The 18,194-nt window shown below is 56.0% G+C and overlaps 1 protein-coding gene across 1 annotated transcript in view; it reads right to left on the bottom strand.

Annotated features, from left to right (window-relative positions):
* Positions 1-11,096, bottom strand: part of Lrrc4b (leucine rich repeat containing 4B) — a 30,652-nt gene extending 19,556 nt beyond the window's left edge. Inside the window, exon 1 of the mRNA XM_070000878.1 lies at positions 10,761-11,096. The gene's annotated coding sequence lies outside the window, so the exon portion shown is untranslated. The remainder of the gene's footprint in view (positions 1-10,760) is intronic.
* Positions 11,097-18,194: the final 7,098 nt, after the last annotated feature.

Below are 18,194 nucleotides of genomic sequence, written 5' to 3'. Positions count from 1 at the left end.
TAGATCATTCTTCTATCCATCTACCCATCTGTCCACCTATCACCCACCCATCCATCCATCCACCGTCTTTCTGCTCATCTACCTATCTGCCCACCCATTCATCCATTATCCTTTCTTTTCTCCTTCTGTCAACCCTCCATCCATCCACTCACCCATCCACTCATCATTCATCCTTTCCTTCCTCTTCCATCATCACTCCCTCAATCATCCACCTATCCTTCCTTCCTCCATCCACATCCATCTATTCATCCATTATCCATCCATCTTTCTATCAACCCACCTATCCATCCATCCATCCTTTCATCCTCCTCCATCATCCCTCTCTCCACTTATTCTATCCATTCACCTATGCATCCACATTGTATCAGTTTATTTCTCCTACCTTCTGTCCATCCATCTCTGCAACCCATCTCTCTCCCTCTACCCCTCCCTCCCTCCATCCCTCTCTCCTTCCCTTCTTCACCTCCACTACCTCTTCTGCCTGTATCAGTTCCTCCACCATCTACCTACCCATCCACCATCTACCATCTTATCCATCTCATTCCCTCTCATCCATCTACCCCTCCCTCTCCTCATCCATCCACCCATTCCCCATCTCTCCCTCTTTCCATTCATCCCTCCCTACCTCAACCCATCCAAGTTTCCTTTCCCCCTCCCGTTTCTCCTTCCTTCTGCCTCCCCTCTCTCTACTCATCATCCATCCATGCCAAAACTATGTACCAAGTTCCTCCTAGGCGCTACACGCTGAAGTCCACGCTAACAAGTGCATATTCCCTGTGGGCACAGAGCCCCACGCAGCCCTCCCTCACCCCCCCCCATTTACTGCTGGGGCCTGGACTTGAATCCTGAACCTGCTGCTTATTTGCTGGGTGGCCTCAGGCAGTGACTGTTTTTCTGAGCTCCAGCTTTCTCCACAGAGAAAGGAGCGGTATGGGAACCACCTGGGAGGTTGGATAGCTACATACTTAATGAAGGGCTTTGCCACCCCAACTTGACAGACAGTCAGGTCACTTTGGTGCCCCAGGCTAGACCAGCACCCCAAGCCTGCACACCCCACTCCTCTCTTCACCCCTCCTCCCTGCCCCCTGCAGGCAGCCTAGGCCAGACCCTCCTGTGCTCAGGGTCCCACGTGGACTTCAAGCCTGGCTTCTGAGCTGGCCCCAGGACCTTTGAACTTGTTCACAATGCTCCTCCTTAGCTAGGCTTTCTTCCTGCCTTTGGTCACACCTTGGCCTTGATGTCTGTTTCTCAGTGAGGCCATCCCGAGCACCCCACTTCAGATGACACCCCATATCCTTTTCTGGAGCCTTCTCTTTATCCTAACACTTACTACCAGCTATTCTCTTCTGTACTCATTTGTTCCCCTCCAGGGCAGGGCTCTGCTGCATGTTTGGGGCAGTGCTCAGCACATAATAGGTGCTCAGCAAACACTGGATGAAGGCACTGCCATTGCTGCTGGCTTGGGTTTCTCCCCAGTCCCCTGCCGCCTCCCACATAGCCATGCCCACCAGCTGACCCACACCAGAGCAGGACCAGCAGCCCTGGACAGCCCTCATCCTCAGTCCCTGCCTGGCGGCGGCGGGGGCACACCCAAATAATGCCTGTCTTCGGCTGGACCCCTGGACTCCCTCTGTACTGTGGTGCCTAGTCTCAGTACTGTTCGGTCGCAGCACAGCTCAGACACTGCAGTAAACATCATGCCTTCAGGGAGGCTGCACAGGATAGGTCAGTGTGGCCACGCCCCCCCCAGCCTGGCTGTCCCCCCCCCCAAGATCACCACACCCACCACAAAGCACACCCACTCTTTAGCTCTGTCTAGGACAAGCTGTGTGTGCACTGACCCCAGGGCCTTTGCTCTTTTCTTCCCCTTCCCTTCCCAAGGCCCCATGGTTTCCCTGCAGCTCTGAGTACAGATAGGGAAACTGACACCCAGAAAGGCTCAAACATAGCATTAGGAAGAGCCCCCATGTTGGTATCGTCAGACCCACCCACGCTGGCCCTGTGGCACAGACCCACAGGGGAGCAGGAAGAGCATCAGCTCCCTCTGACCCCTGCCCTCTCCCCACAGCACAGGGTGACAACCCGCCAGCCCCCTGCACCCCACTGACAGGAAGGGGGTGTCCCTGTGCTGCTTGCCCAATGGGGGTGCAGACGCAGGGCTGGCCCTGTGCCCAGGCGACCCAGTGCTAGGAAGGAGCGTACAGACAACACAAGGCCCAGGAAGGGTGGAGAGGGCAGAGGGACGGAGAATCAGAGACAGCCAGGGGTGCAGGAGGAGTAATAGATGAAAGACAGACAGGCAGACAGACAGACAGACAGATAGACATACAGAAAACAGGAGTGACCCATGCCCAGCCAGGTGTAGTAGCACATGCCTATAATCCCAACTACTCAGGAGGTGGAAACAAGTCCCAGTTCGGTTGGGGGTGGGGGGGAGGCAATTCAGCAAGACCAAAATACAAACAAAATGGCTGGGGGCATGGCGCATTGGGCAGAGCACTTGCTGCCTGCCCAGCCTACAAGAGGCCCTGGCTTCCATTCCCAGAACTAAACAAACAAACAAACAATTTCAGAAAGTGACTGAGACTGGGGCCCGAGAGGGAGGCACGGGTACTGCGCCCCCCAGCTTCAGCAGCCTTGCAGCTTAGCTCTGAGAGTTCTCGGGCGCTGAGCCTAAAAGGATTCAGGCAGATGGCAGATCGGAAACTTGGGGGCCCAGGAGAGGCGGGGTGAGGAGAAAAGGGAGGGAGGAAATATTCCTGTCAGGCACGCTCATTTTTCTGGGTTAGTTCAGAAGGTGAGAAGGAAAAAGGAGTTCGCCTAGAACCATGGCAAGAGGGATGGAGGGGAGAACCGAAGAAGAACTTCCTGACTGGAGCCAGTAGCCCGGGAGGGTGGATGCACAGCAAAGCTGAAGGGGTGGGGGGAGAAGGAAAGCCAGGACAGTTAAAGCTCAAGGGAGAGGGGACCGCAGCTCGAGCATAGGGACAAGGCCACCTCCCTTCAGGGCTGCCTCTGCACCACTCCATGTCTGAGTGCTTTCCAATAACAGCAAGTCAGGAACCAGTATTGTGGTGCACATCTGTAGTCTCAGCTACTCTGGAGTGGAGGTAGGAGGATCTGAGTCTCAAGCTAGGTTATCAAGAGAACCTATCCCCACCCCCCCAAAAGAAAATCAGGGGCTGGGAAGGTGGCTCTGGGGTAGAGTGCTTGCCTTGCATGCATGAAGCCCTGGGTTCAATTCCTCAGTACCACATCCACAGAAAAAGCCAAAGTGGTGCTGTGGCTCCAGTGGTAGAGCGCTAGCCTTGAACAAAAGAAGCTTGGGGACAGTGCCCAGGCCCTGAGTTCAAGACTCAGGACTGGCAAAAAAAAAAAAAATCAAACTAGGGGCTGGGAAGGTGGCTCAGTGGTAGAGCACTTGCCTTGCATGCATGAGGCCCTGGGTTCGATTCCTCAGCACCACATAAGCAAAAAGAAAAAAGCTGGAAGTGGTGCTGTGGCTCAAGTGGCAGAGCGCTAGCCTTGAGCTGAAGAGCTGAGGGACAGCACCCAGGCCAGAGTTCAGGCCCCACGAGCGGACCCAAAAAAAAAAAATCAAACTAAAGTGTAAAGGTTCTGGGAAGGGGCTCAAGTGGTAGAGTGCCTGCCAAGCAAGCCTATGGCTCTGAGTTCAAATTCTGAGTTGAAATGATAAAATGTAAGACCAGCCTCGCAGTGCCAAGAGCTGAAGTGTCCTCTAAGGGGGGAGGTCAGGGATCTTGGGCACAGCAGAGAGGGGCTGCGGCTGAGGAGAGCCAGGTGTCCCCAGTACTGGGAGGGGGGAGGACACTGCCCTTTCTCCAAGGGATAGCCCAGCTCTGCCTCTCGTTCTGTCTTCCTTGCATCCATGGCCTCTCTTTTTCCCTCTGCCCTTGAGCACTGAGCCATGATCCTCTGCCTCCCTCCGGCAGATGCCGAGAAAGAGTGGGAGTTCCTCTAGTGTGTGTGGGGGGGGTCCCCACAACAGCTGGGGCTGGAGGGGAGGGCACAAGTGTGCAGGTGAAGTGCCCTCGTGTAACAAAATTGGGGGACAGCTGGGCGTGGCTCCTACCTGTCATCCTAGCTACACAGGAGGCTGACATTTGAGGATCGTGGTTCAAAGCCAGCCCAGGCAGGAAAGTCCATGAGACTCTTATCTCCAATAAACCACCAGAAAACCAGAAGTGGCGCTGTGGCTCAAGTGGTAGAGCACTCTCCTTGAGCTTGAAGAGCTGAGGGACAGCGCTCGGGCCCAGAGTTCAAGACCCACAACTGACGAAAGAAAGAAAGAAAGAAAGAGAGAGAGAGAGAGAGAGAGAGGGAGAGAGAGAGGGAGGGAGAGAGGGAGAGGGAGAGGGAGAGGGAGGGAGGGAGGGAGGGAGGGAGGGAGGAAGGAAGGAAGGAAGGAAGGAAGGAAGGAAGGAAGGGAAAAAAGATTGAGGGACAGAGACCCTGATTGGGGTCTTCCTTCCTTCTGGCCTCTCACCAGCCTGGGCACAGATGCCTGTGTGAGAGATGGAGACAGACAGAGAGAGGGGAGCATGGGCAGAATGGAAAGGTGGACAGGATACAGCAAACTGATCCAAGTGGAGAGCATGGGGGCTGCGCAGGCGCAGAGCAGCCGTGGCAGGGCCTGGCTGACCAGAGGGGATGGCGGCCGGGGAGGGGACAACATTGCTTCTAGATCCCTTGGTGCTGACAAGACTGTCGGCAGAGCAGTAACCTTGCTGTCACCCTGTGTCCTCCTCTGGGACGTGGGTGCTAAGGACAAAGGGTGGGGATGGGGTACAGGGAGGGCCGAGAGGAGGGTGAGTTACCAGCCAGAGTGGAAATACTGAGCAAATCTTATTTTTATTTTACTACCTTTTTTGTGGTATTGAGGATTGAATTCGGGGCCTTGAGCTTTCTAGGCAGGCACTCTACCAGTTGAGCCATACCTCCAGACCTTTTGTGCTTTAGTTATTTTTCCAATAGGGTTTTGAGTTTATGCCTGGGCCTACCTGACCTTGATCCTCCTGTTTACATGTAGCTGGGGAGACAGCTATATCCACTATGTCCACAGACTGACTGAGACCAGGTCTCCTGCAGTTGGATGGCTAGGCTAGCCTCCAGATGCAATCCTCCAGTCTCTGCCTTCCAAATAGGAAGACAGGTGGAAGCCATCAGCACTATATCATCTATCCTTATTGGGCTAGAAGAACAAACCTCCCCATTCTGTAACTCAGTCCCCTCAGCTATAAAGCCATTGTTTCGGACTGACTCAGAACCACTGGCTCAGTCAGCGTGGGTGTCCTTGGTTCTCCAAAGAGGAGTGGTTAAGGACAGACAGCCCAACGAGAGGCAGAGCGCCTCTTCTTAAAAGTTGGTACCTGGATCAGGCACTGTGGCTCAAGCCTGCAATCCCAGCTACTTTGGAGGGAGAGACCAGGGGCTGCAGTTTGAGGTCAGCCCAGCCTCCCCTCCTCCCTACCTCCCCCCTCCACACACACACACACACACACACACACACACACACACACACACACACACACACACACCAAGTCTGTAAGACTCCACCTCAATCAGAGCTGGGTGCAGTGCTGCATATATTCCTATTATACAGCAATAAAGGGAAGCACAAATAGGAGGATCATGATTCAGGCTGGCCCAGACACAAAATGAGACCATCACAAAAACAACCAACACAAAATAAGAGGCTGGCAGGAGTAAAGCCCCTGCCTAGCCAGTGAGAGACTGAGTTCCATCCTCAGTCCTGCTGCTGGGAAGGCTGCTTACTCAGGAAGTAGAGATCTGGAAAGTCTCAGTTCCAGGCCAGTCTGGGTGAAAGAAATTAGTGAGATCCCATCCTAATAGTAATAATAATAATTAATAATAATAAACTGAGCATTGTGTCTCAGCTACACAGGAGGAGAAGGTAGAAACATCATGGCATAGATTAGCTCTGGGGATACAGGTAAGCCCCTACCTGAACAATAAAGCAAAAAATGGGTTGGGGGCGTGGCTCTGTGCTGGGGGGCGTGGCTCTGTGCTGGGGGCATGGCTCCTTGCCTAGCACTTATAAGGCTCTGGGTTCCATTCCCAACATGGGACCCCCTTCCCCCAAAAAGTCCTGTTCTCCAAGACTCTATGATTAATCCCATGGTTTTATTACTGTTATTGTTTCCTAATTTCCACCTGGAGGGCCCAAATGCCCATCTCTGAGCCTCAGTTTCCCCCTGTACAGAAGTGGTCTCAACTGGGTCTGCAGTTGTCCAGTTGTCCAGGGCTTGGAGTCCTGGCTCTGCCGCTCCTAGCTGTGGGAGCTTGGGCACACAGTGGGCCTCAGTTTCCTTATCTGTCAAGCTAGCACTGATGTATACAAGCCCCACAGGAGTTCCACCACAGGGCAGGGCTGAGGCTGTGAGCCGCTCTCATTGTTTCTGGCTCTGTTGGTCGCGTCTAGATCAGCAAGAGCAGATATCCTCCATTTCTCCAGTGATTTCTCAGCCTCCCTCCCCCCACCCCCTACCCCTCCCAGCTGTGGCCAAGCTGCCTGAACCTGGAGGTCTCCGGACCAGAACTCAGGCCTGTGCTCTCCTCCCTGGGCTGGCAGGATGGGTTCAGTTCCCCCCTCTCCACACTGGGTCCTGGGGACACCCGCTCTATCACTCCCTGCCCCCCACGATGGGTTCCCCTGATCCACAACCCATCTCTGGGGTCTGCGCAGCCCCTTCTGACTGCCATGACAAGTATGGGGGTGTTCCAGGCAACAAGGGGCACCTGCCACAGTTTCTGCTTTCTTGCCACCCCGTCTGGCAAAGCACTCCAACCTCAGGGACTAGGAAAACCCCAAACTCAGAGGTTAGTTTCCTGTATCCTGCCAGAGGGAGAGAAGCAGTGTTCTCTCCAGGTGAGGGACGGTGGGCAGAGATCTACTGCGCACGCGCGGGCACAGAGGGACCTCACTGTCCGGTTCTGGAGGAGACGCAGCAAAGCCTCCCTCCCCCTGCCCCCGCCAGCTCTGCCCCTGGCTGCACCCCCCCCCCCATGGCTAATGGAGACCACTGGGGCCTAGTGACTCCCTCCATGGCAGGGCTGCAGATCACAGTGAGGGGGCGGGGGGGGGGGGACTGGCCCAGTACAAGTTGTATGTACTCTGTACCCCATCTCCAGGACCACACCCCCCAGATAAAGCACTCTTCCTGCTCACCAACAGGTCCAGGGCAGAAGGATGGAGGGGGACAGAAGGATGGAGGGGGACAGAAGGGACAAAAGCGCAGCCTCTGGGGTAAAGGAAGCTAGGGGAAGACAATGGAGAGCAAGGATGATCACTCAGTGGACATTCAGCCAACTCCTAGGGAAGACAGCTGGGAGAGCCTTGGAAACAGGTAGTGCAAGGGAGGGCTGGCAAGCCTGGGACCTGCAGGCTAGCCCACTGTGCCCCACGGGGCAAGAACTGCTTTTGCAACAGAAGCTGGCGATCTGGATTTTCACACAAAATTGCTATTTAAAAAATGCATTTAGCCGGGCGCTGGTGGCTCACGCCTGTAATCCTAGCTACTCAGGAGGCTGAGATCTGAGGATCGCAGTTCAAAGCCAACCCGGACAGGAGAGACTGTGAGACTCCTATCTCCAAAAACCACCAGAAAACCGGAAGTGGCGCTGTAGCTCAAGTGGTAGAGCACTCGCCTTGAGCTGAAGAGCTGAGGGACAGCGCCCAGGCCCAGAGTTCGAGCCCCACGGCCGACCAAAAAAAAAAAAAAAAAGCATTTAACCAGGCACCGGTGTCCCATGCCTGTCACCCTAGCTACTCAGGAGGCTGAGACCTGAGGATCGCAGTTCAAAACCAGCATGGGCAGGAAAGGCTGTGAGACTCTTATCTTCAATGAACCACCAGAAAACCAGAAGTGGTGCTGCAGTTCAAGTGGTAGAGTGCTGGCCTTGAGCTGAACAGCTGAGGGACAGCACCCAGGCCCAGAGTTTAAGCCCCACGACCGACCAAAAACAAAAACAAAATGCATGTAATCCTAGCCACTCAGGAGGCTGAGATCTGAGGATGGAGGTTTAAGGCCAGTCCAGGCAGGAAAGTCTGTAAGACTCTTATCGCCAATAAACCACCAAAAGCCGGAAGTGGTGCTATGGCTCCAGTGGTAGAGTGCCAGCTTTGAATAAAAAGATCTAAGGGACAACACCCAGACCAGACCCTGAGTTCAAACCCCAGGACCCTGAATGGGCTTGGGGCAGCCAGACTGGTGGAAAGCGATGGGGATGAGAGGGGTGACACCCCAGCACCGGGTCATAGGAGCATCTCAGGCCCTAGGGAAGTGGAGAGATGGGACATGGGAGGGGGAACATGGGGGGTGCCAGAGTGTGGGCTTGGGACATGGTGGCACAGAAACACATGGGCAGTAAGCCAGAAGCCCTCCAGAGATGAGGGCAAGGGGCAAAGGACTTGGGGTGCTGTGTGAAACGTGGATTCCACGCGTTCCTGGCTCTCTGCCCAGGGCCCAGCCCCCTCTCCACGTGGCCCTGCAGTGCCCTGCACCTGGCCAGGCTGGGCAACACCTCCGATGACCCGTGGGGAGGCTGAGGGTTCTGCACCCCTTTGTGGAGGACCCCCTAGGTCTCTGCATGGCTCTGAAGCAGGGCCTGTCTCAGATTGGAGTTTGGACACTAGGGGGGTATCCCTCTGTCACCCCGCTCTCACTCCCTGGGCAGCCTCTCTGGGTGCCCTGGCTCTGTGTCCCCAGGGGCAGGCGGCAGTGGCCAGGCCTCTGCCTGTGTGGCCGGGTCAGGTGGAAGGCAGGGGTCTCTGGGGCCACCCTGGAGGGGGGCTGTCTTTGGGGTTCCATATCTAGGGCTCAGGCTACCACGGTCTGTGGAGGTGTCTGCCTACTCAGTCCTCTGTCCTGTCCTCATTCTGGGGGGGTCTGGTTTGGGGTCCCCTCTGCTGCTCTTTGGCTTAGTGTGAGAATGGGGATGGCAGCTCTCCTACTTGCCCTTCCTTCCGGAAAGTGAGGGGGTGTGGAGCCTGGCGCAGTTTGGAGGGCTGGGTCCCCTCCCTGGTTTCTCCCTGACTCCACTGTCTGTCTGTCCTTTCCCAATGGGGCAGTAGACAGGGGAGAGGGGCGGAGGATGGAGAAGGAAGACAATGGGGCCAAGAGGCACTTGACCTAGGCACATCCTGGTAGGGAGGGTGGGGGTCAGGTTTGTTTTTGGGGGGTGGGGAACAGAAAAGAAGCAGCCTAAGCTACAACCAGCTGTCACTGGAGGCCCAGTTCCTGTCTGGCCTGACTCGGGTGTGAGGTGCATAGTGATGGGCCTGCGGGCAGATCCCAGCTGGGGAGGGGGGGTGTGGAACCTCCTGAGCCCACCCCCACCAGCTGGGCTTCCCCAGGGGATTCCCTCACCCTGGGAACCCCACCCTGGGAGCAGCTCCAGAGGCTGCAGGGCACAGGGCAGGGAGGGGAAGGGCCAAGGCTGGTGGAGATGGGCGTGGGGGCTCAGGGCCCTGGGGAGAGCCCCGAGTCCCTGTGGAAGCTTGGGGGGGGAGGGAGGGCAGGGGAGAAGGAGACTCAGACCAGAGCCGGAGGAAGAAGGAGGGGAGAGGCAGGTGGAGGGGAGGGTCGTGGGATGTAAAGGGGGTGTGGGATGAGGGGGGGGACCCTGCGGATTGAGGTATAGAAGAAAGGTCACAAAAGGGGCCCCAGAAAGAGCTAGGTCTGAGGAGAAAGTGGGGTGCCAGGGAGGAAGGGGAGAAGCTGGGGGTCCTAAACAGAGGGGAGGGCCCAGGGGGGTGGGGGGGGTGGCCGGAGTGGAAGGCCTGGGAGCTGGGGCGCGGGGAGGGGGCCGGGGGCGCGGGGAGGGGCGGGGCTTCGGGAGGGGCGGGGCTTCGGGAGGGGCGGGGCACGGGGAGGGGGCCATGTCCCCCGCGAGGCCGGGTCCGGGAGAGGCCCGAGGACCGAGGCCCTGAGGCGGAACGGGGTCCTGGAGGAGGGGGGAGAGGCCGGGGGCCCCCGGGAAGGCGGGTTGCGGGGTGTCCCACTCCCCATTCATCCCCTCGGTCTTTTCCATTTTCACTTCCCAAACTCCCCGGTTCTCCCCGGTTGCCACGGCAACCGCTCCTGCCAGGCGCGGTCACCAAGGAAACCCCGTGCCCGCCTCTCCCCCTCCCCATCTCCGCGAGCCCCCGGCCGCGGCGAGGGCGGGAGGGGCGCGGGGGGCCCGGCGCGGACCCGCGCCCCGGCCGCCCGCACCCCGATCGCCCCCCGACGCGGCCCGGACTCCGCACCCTGACCACCCGCTCCCCCCGACGCGGCCCAAACCCCGATCGCCCCCCCAGACGCAGCCCAAACCTCAATTGCCCCTCACCCCGACGTGGCCCGAACCCCGTGGCTCGACCGCCCCGTTCCCCCCACGCCCGACGCGGCCCGGATCCCGCGGCCCGAGCGCCCGGCCCCCGACGCGGTCCGGACCCCAGCCCCGATCGCCCCCCCAGCCCCGATCGTTCTCCCCCACCCCCCCCGACGCGGCCCGGACCCCAGCCCCGATCGTCCCCCCCCAACGCGGCCCGGACCCCGACGCGGCCCGGACCCCAGCCCCGATCGTCCCCCCACCACGCGTCTGGACCCCGCGGCCCGGGCGCAGCGCCCCATCCCCGACGCAGCGCCCCGGCGCCCCCGGCCCCGCCCACCGCCCTCTGCGGCCCGGTCCCGCGGGAGGCCGGGACCCCCGCCCCGCCGGCCCCGGCGCCTACTCACGGCGGGCGGGCTCCTTCCGGGGGACAGCATGCCCTGCGGGGGGGACCCCCCAGGGGGCGCCGGGATTGGGGTGCGAGGCCCGCGGCGGGGGCGGGGCGGCCCCCGGGCCCCGGGTGAGGGGGGCCCAGCGCAGACCGGGGTGCGGGGGGCGCTCGGCCTCGCGCCCGCCCGAATCCTGCCTCCTGCCTCCTTCTTCCCAGGCTTCCGTCCTTCCTTCCTTCTTTCCTTCCTTCCTTCCGTCCGTCCGTCCTCCTCCTCGGGCTGCCGGCGCCGCTCCCCCCACCCACCCCCCCCAGGCCCCGGCCCGGCCCCCGCCTCGGACGGTGCCGCAGCCACCGGGAGAGCGCGGCCGAGAGCGAGCGCCGGGGACGGGAGCGGAATACTGATGACGGCGGGCGGGAGGAGGGAGGGGAGGAGGGAGAGGGGGAGGGGAAGCAAGGAGGGAGGGGAGGGGGAGGGGGAGAGAGGCTGAGAAGGAAGGAGAGGTGGGAGCGTGGAGGGAGGGCAGAGGAGGGGACGCAAGGAATGGAGTAAGGGGGGGGCGTGAGGAGGGAGGCGGGGAGGGGGAGGACGGCGGGGGGGGGGACAGAGGGGCAGGAGAGGGAGATGGGGGGAGGAGGAAGGGAGGAGAGGCTGGGGAAGAGGAAGGGAAGAAAGAGGAAAGATGGAGAGGGGAGGGGAAAGATGGGTCCTGGGGTCCCTGCACATCTGCAGAGTGGACAGAGGGCCATTGCCATGGGAAGAGGATGTGGGGACCAAGGACGGAGCCCTGGGGAGGAGGTGAGAGCAGGGAAGGGGGCAGGAGGGTGACCCTGGAAGGAGGCGGGGAGAGGGACTCTTAGAACCAGAGAGAAGTCCCTGGACCAGGAAAAGGGGAGCAATGCTGGACAGAGATTAGGGGAAGGAGGGGGCTGGCAGCCAGGCCACAGAGGTGAGGGTCAGGGATGATTATGGAACTCCATTCTTCCCCCCCTTCGCCCCACCCACTCCATTAGAATGGAGCCTCAGACCCTGGAAGGGGCCAGGGTGGGAATCAAGCACACTGGCAGCTCTGACCAAGACAGAGAAGAGTTGGGGGGCCCTGGCTCAGAGCCTCCAGTCCAGAGGAGTCAGTGGGGCTGTGCCTGCCCGCCCTGCCCCCCCTTCCCCCCCCTGCTCCTGCCTCTCCCAGGTGGCAGCAGCAGGTGCTGGGGTCACACCTGGAGGTGTGAGGCTGCTGGTGTGGTATGGCAGGGAGGTGGAGAGGAGGCCACAGTGTGCCCCACTTCTGCCCTCCTCTACTGGACTCACCTCCCCAGAAGGGGGCTGGGTAATTGGGGGCAAAGAGGAGGCAGCTCCTGACCAGGCTGGCACTGAATATTCTCCCAGATGTTCACATCAGGGCAGGGACTCCTTTCCTGGCTGTCCCCTGCCCCTGCCCCCCAGACACATGGCCATTGTGACCCTCCTGCGGAGAACTCCAGGAGGGGATGGCGCCTCCACCCGCCACCTCACACGACAGCTGTGAAAGAGGGCAGCTGAGCCCTGAAGAGAGCCAGCCCATGAAAGGAAAGGGGGACATGCACTCGTAGGGTGCATGCCTGCAGTCCCAGCTACCCAGGGGGCAGCGTCAGGAGGAAGACCTAGAATTCCAGGCCAGCCTGGGCTACATTTTTAAAAAGCCTAATAGAGCCAGGAGTTAGTGGCTCACACCTATAATCCTAGCTGCTCAGGTGGCTGCAACCTCAAGGATCATGGTTTGAGGCCATCCTGAGAAGGGATGGAATGTAGCATTATGGGTCAAAGGACGCCCTGATGTGACAGTTTCACATGTGCCGTTTGATGGCCATAAATGTTGAAATGGAGTCTCCCAAAGCCTGGAGAACTACAGTGGGCGCTGAGAAACGGTGGGGGAGATTTCACAATCTCATAGCAGGCCTGTGAGTAACAAAGATGGCCCTGGCAAAGGTTTAACAATCAGCTCTTCAGAAACAAAGTAGCTGCTGGGATGTGGGGTGTAGCTCAGAGGTGGAGTTGCTCCCCTCACATGGATGAGGTCCTAGGCTCTACCCCAGCTTTCTCAGAAAGTAAGGTTGCTTCTATTAGAACTTTCATATTGTGTGTGTGTGTGTGTGTGTGTGTGTGTGTGTGTGTGTGTGTGTGTGTGTGTGTGTGTATGTGTTACTATGCATAGAACCCAGGGTCACACTCTATACCATGTTAGTCACGGCTTCTCAGTTCCTTTTGCTCCGTGTGTGTGTGTGTGTGTGTGTGTGTGTGTGTGTGTACACTGCCTGAGGCTTGAACTCCGGGCCTGGGTGCTGTTTCTGGGTTTGTTTGTTTTTTTTTTTTGTCGGTCATGGGGCTTGAACTCTGGGCCTGAGCTCTGTCCCTGTGCTCTTCAGCTTAAGGCGAGCGCTCTACCGCTTGAGCCACAGTACCACTTCCAGTTTTCTAGTGGTTTATTGGAGATAAGAGTCTCACAGATGGTCCTGCCCGGGCTGGCTTTGAACGGCGATCCTCAGATCTCAGCCTCCTGAGTAGCTAGGATTACAGGCATGAGCCACCAGCACACGGCTTCTGGCTTTTTTTGCTCGAGGTTGAGGCTCTACAACTTGAGCCCCAGCTCTACTTTCCCAAAGGAGATTCTTGATTGCCCCCCAACTTTGATTTTAGGAAACAGAGGAGGAAGAGACACTTTCAAAATCATTTCTCCACTCATCAAATCCCAATATCAAATCCTGACATTATGAGAAAAGAAAACGACATGCCAACATTGCTCACAACGCCATGGACAAAGTCCTTAGTAAAATATTGCAGATTCAAAAGAGGAATACCGGAAAAGGTTAATGCAGTGTAACAAGGGGATTTAGAGTGGGGAAAACTATTTGTTTAACATTCAGAAAGCAATGAGTGGAATTCAGCACAATGAGGGCTTGTCATGTGATTATCTCAGGAGAAAAAATAGGTGGCTGGGTGCTGGTGCTCACCCCTGTAATCCCAGCTACTAATGGAGGCTGAGATCTGAGAATCTGGGTTCAAAGCCGACCCAGGCAAAAAGTCTAGGAGACTCCTATCTCTTATCTCCAATTAATCACACACACACACACACACACACACAAGTGGAGCTGTGGCTTAAGTGGTAGAGTGATAGCCTTGAGCAAAAAAGCTCAGGGACAGCCTCCAGGCCCTGAGTTCAAGTCCTAGGACCCACACAAAATAAAACCAACAACCAAAAAAAAAAAAAAAAGTAGGTGAAATGCTCTTGATTCAGACATCATGTATGTAGAAAACCCCAAACAGCCTCTGGAAGAAATATGTGAAATTGAGTTAGGTTGCAATAGCGTTAATTAATTAATTATTTATTTATTTTTTGGGTCCGGTCGTGGGGCCTGAACTCTGGGCCTGGGCGCTGTCCCTCAGCTCTTCAGCTCAAGGCTAGTGCTCTACCACTTGAGCCACAGTGCCACTTCCGGCTTTTTGCTTTTTGCTTATGTGGTGCTGAGGAATCAAACTCAGGGCCTCATGCATGCAAGGCAAGCGCTCTACCACTGAGCCACTTTCCCAGCCCTTGAGTTAATTTTTTTTTAAGACATTTTTTTCCAGGGCTGAGGACTGAACCCAGGGCCTTGCGCGTGCCAGGCAGGCACCCTTCTGCTGGGCTAAACCTCCAGCACCAAGACATAATATTTTTATATACTAGACCAATATGAGAAATATTATTTTCTCCCAAAATAGCATCAAATGCATAAAAATAATAGAGGATGTTGCCGTGGACCAGTGGCTGACACCTGTAATCCCAGCTACTCTGGAGGCTGAGACCTGAAGGTCATAGTTCTGAGCTAGCTCAGGAAGAACAGTCTGCGAGACTCTGATCTCCTATTAACCAGCACATCAAACCAGGGCTGGGAACTCAAGCAAGCAAGCTCAGAGAGCACAAGGTGCTGAGTTCTGCTCTGGAACCAGCAAAATATAAATAAATAAACGCTAGAGGCTGCGCAACTCTTCGCTGAACATTACACAATGTTACTGCAAGAATAAATAGGAAAACCGCATGCTCAGGAGTGTGAGCCACAACTCCACATTTGGTGGTTCATTGGAGATAAGAGTCTCATGGACTTTCCTGCCCAGACTGGCTTTGAAATACAGTCCTCAGATCTCAGCCTTCTGAGCGGCTGGGATTGCAGGCGTGAGCCACCAGCCCCCAGCTGGCAGCCAGTTTTGAAAACAACTTAAATACAAAATCAGGGAGGAGAATGCGTGATCTTGAGGGCTGTGCTTTCACCTGCAACCTGCACTAATCACTCCTACCCTGCTTACTAATCATCTGTCTAGTATTTGGAATAAGTTTGGTGCTGGGTGCTGGAGGTATAGTAAAAAGCTATTGGACTGAGAGTAGTGTCGCATGCCTATCTATAATCCCAACTACTTGGAATGTGGACTTGGGAGGGTCACAGGTTGAGGCCAGCCCAGCCTCCTCCCCCCCCCAAAAAAAGTGAGATCCCCTATCTCAAAAAACAAGTTAGGAGTGATCGTCACACATACCTGTAATCCCAGCTACAAGGATTATAGTCTGAGGTCAGTCCTGGGCAAAAGCCTGAGAACCTATCTGAAAAAAACAAAACAAAACAAAACAAAAAAAAACCTGAAAAAGAACAAGGGGAGGGGTGGCTGAAGTGGCAGAGTTAGTTCTTGGACACATCTCAGCAGAGAGCCAGGGGGTAGAGGTAGACTATACTCCACGGCCTGTCAAGTGCACCTCTCCCGTTGACCCTACAGAGATAGAGATGACCCAGCAACACTGCAGGAGTGGGGAAAGCAAGAAAAGTCTCCACGTTCAGGAACAAACAGGAGAACTAGGAAAGGAAGCCAGAGGTTTCTGGAATAGCACTCTGCTCTTCAAGGCACGGGACCCAGATCTTTAAATAAGTCTGGATGGATTTCCAAGACATATTGTTGCATTTAAAAAGCAGGCCGTAGAACAATATGTACAGTATGTGAGCCATGCTACTCGGGTGGGCGAATACAGTAGCCGGCGCCGGCCGCGTGCGCATGCGCAGACGCGCGCGCAGCCCTGGCGCTTCCAGCTGAGGCTCTGCCACCACCCGCAGGCCTGGACGCGGGCAAGGGGAGGCCTAGATGAGCAACAGGCGACAGTGGGGACCACAGCTCTATCTGGTACACTTTTTCTTTTTTTGTGGTACTGGGATTTGAACTCGAGGCCTAGTAGTTGCTAGGAAGACCCTCAACCCCTTTGTGACTGAGTGTGTGTGTGTGTGTGTGTGTGTGTATTGAGCACTCACACGCGTGTGTCCTTTGTGGGGCTTGAACACAGGGCCTGGCCTGGGCAAGGCTGGTGCTCTGCCACTCAAACCACAACTCCACTTTTGGCTTCTCGATGGTTCACTGGAGATAAAAGTCACATAGACTTCCCTACCTGGGCTGGCTTTGAACCGCGATCCTCAGATCTCAGCCTCCTGAGTAGCTAGGATTACAGGCATGAGCCACCAGCGCCCGGCTTTAATGTTATTTTTAAGAGTCATCTTCTAGGCTGTTCCTGGTAACCTTGAGGTCTATCTGTCAGTCAAGCCGTCCATCTGTCCATCCCCATCTTATTCCTCGCCTCTTGTGCTTTCCCGCCTTTTATGGCTTCTCTCCCTCGAAAGGAGCATGTGCACATGCGCATCTCCATCTCTCCGTGGTTGGGGAGGGGGCAAGGGCCTCTCAGAAACTCTCGCGGGATGTCATACACTCGGCAGCCCGCTTGGCAACTAGTGACGTCATGCAGGCCTGGCCCATCCTTATTGGCTGTTTTCAACCGGCCGGCCATGTGGTGCGGGCTGGCTGGAGTAGGTGGCCAAGCGTTGCCAGGCACCACGAGGCACTCAGCGCTGGGGCTTACAGACCTTGGGAACCCTCTAGAAACTCGTGTCGTCATGGCAACTCAGCCGTCTCCAATTGGGTACCAGAGATATTTCTGCTAATCTGATTGGATCACTTTCAGGTTAATACCTATTTCTGATTGGATGTCAGGGAATTTGGACCACCCCTTTCTCAGCATTTGTCTCCTCTTCTAGCAGGAGTTCTTCAGCAATGTGGGCATAGAAAGTGACCCGGGTTGCCAAGGGGAGTGAGGGGTGTTGGGCTTGGCCAGATCCTGGGGTTGGCTCTTCTCACAGGCAGTGTCCCTTGCTTCCCGTCAGAGGGCGCCAGAGAGCACTGGGCCGGGTGGGTGGGGGGGTGGAGGGAATGCCTTGATGCCTTGGTGACCAGTGATGTCAGCGGTGGTCCGTTCCCGATTGGCGCCCTCTCTCCCTGTATTAGCATATTCATAATGAGACGATGCAGAAATCAAATATTCCTGGATCCAGGAATTAACGTTCTGTTCTCAAATCCTTCAATATGCAAGAGCATTTATCTGCCTTTATCATTACTTCTAATCTCCACAATCATGCCTACGCGAGCAACTTAATGAGAGGCCACTCATTAATAATGGACACCTGTTGTTCAGGCCTGACATCTGTTACCATGTTTTTTTTTTTTTTTGGTAACGAATTGACTTGAAAGAAAAAACATAACAAGTTTTAGGTTGATTGAAAATCTAGTGAGCCATCAGGCACTGGTGACTCACACCTGTAACCCTAGCTACTAAGAAAGCCGAGATCTGAGGATTGAGGTTCAAAGCCAGCCTAGGCAGGAAAGTCCGTGAGACTCCTATCTCCAATAAACCACCAGGCAACCGGAAGTGGCGCTGTAGCTCAAGTGGTAGAGCTCTTGCCGTGAGCTGAAGAGCTGAGGGACAGTACTCAGGCCCAGAGTTCAAGCCCCACGACCAACAAAAAAAAAGAAAGAAAGAAAAGAAATTGACATAAGTTGGGTGTGGTGTTCATGCTTATAGTCCCAGCTATTTGGAAGGTGGCAGCAGGCAGATCTTGAGGTTAAAGCTAGTCCAGGCAAACTCCTAAGACTCCATCTGTAAAACAACAAAAGGCTGGTGGTGTGGCTCAAGTAGTAGTGAGGCTTATCTAGCATTTGGGTGGTCCTGGGATCAACCCCTGGTGCCACAAAATAACAAAAGAAACTGGCAGTTTCATAGGTGAGTGTGGTGTCTGGTGGAGCCATGTCCGATGGCCTAACCGTGAGAACGGTAAGTAGAACCTATTGGAGAAAAGCTTTTTGCAGATGTAATTAAGAATCTCCAAATGGGGGGCTGGGAAGGTGGCTCAGTGGTAGAGTGCTTGCCTTGCATGCATGAGGCCCTGGGTTCGATTCCTCAGTACCACATAGGCAGAAAAAGCCAGAAGTAGCGCTGTGGCTCAAGTGGTAGAGTGCTAGTCTTGAGCTGAAAAGCTGAGGGACAGTGCCCAGGCCCTGAGTTCAAGTCCCAGGACTGGCAAAAAAAAAAAAAAAAAAAAAAAAGAATCTCCAAATGAGATGGTCCTGGCTTTAGACTGG

This window comes from Dipodomys merriami, unplaced genomic scaffold (assembly GCF_024711535.1).
Source record: "Dipodomys merriami isolate MVZ:Mamm:240054 unplaced genomic scaffold, mDipMer1.0.p SCAF_57, whole genome shotgun sequence".
In the NCBI taxonomy this organism is placed as follows: Eukaryota; Metazoa; Chordata; class Mammalia; order Rodentia; family Heteromyidae; genus Dipodomys; species Dipodomys merriami.
The sequence above is the reverse complement of the archived record's forward strand: the minus strand, read 5'-3'. Positions and strand labels throughout refer to the sequence as shown.